The following is a 592-nucleotide window of genomic DNA, read 5'->3' as shown; positions in this document are numbered from 1 at the left end:
AGTCGCCACGATGCTCCGTCACAACGCGTCGCTGTGACGCACCGCCGCAACAAGTCGCCGTGGCACACCGCCTCAATGCCTCGCATCGCCATGACGACCCGCCGCAATGCACCGCCATGTCGCCCCGCCATGACACATCGCTGCAACGCGTCGCCACGAAGTACCGCCGCGGCACCTGACCGCAATGCGTCGCCGTGACACGCCGCCGCAGTGCATCGTCGCGATGCTTCGCCGTAAGACGTCGACGCGACTCTACTCTCTCTCTCCTTTAGCCCTATTTATAGACTGAAAAATAGATTGAGTCATTAAATGCTCGTTAATAAAAATAAATAAATAATAATAATAAAAATTTCGGCTCAAGCACCTCTTCACGGATCCCACTTCGCTTCGTTTCCAGCAGTGGTTGGAATTCCCAAATTAATTTGTGCTGAGGAAATTTCAGTTATGCGTGTATTAAAAGGCATTCTTCAAGCAAGACCAAAGATTATTAAGAGCTGTGGGAGCATTGCGTAAAAATACTATGTATATACATATATATATATATATATATATATACATATGTATATATAATAATATATACATATGTATATAT

Source organism: Phalaenopsis equestris, unplaced genomic scaffold (genome assembly GCF_001263595.1).
Source record: "Phalaenopsis equestris unplaced genomic scaffold, ASM126359v1 Scaffold000301, whole genome shotgun sequence".
NCBI lineage: Eukaryota > Viridiplantae > Streptophyta > Magnoliopsida > Asparagales > Orchidaceae > Phalaenopsis > Phalaenopsis equestris.
This window is presented reverse-complemented; position numbering follows the sequence as displayed.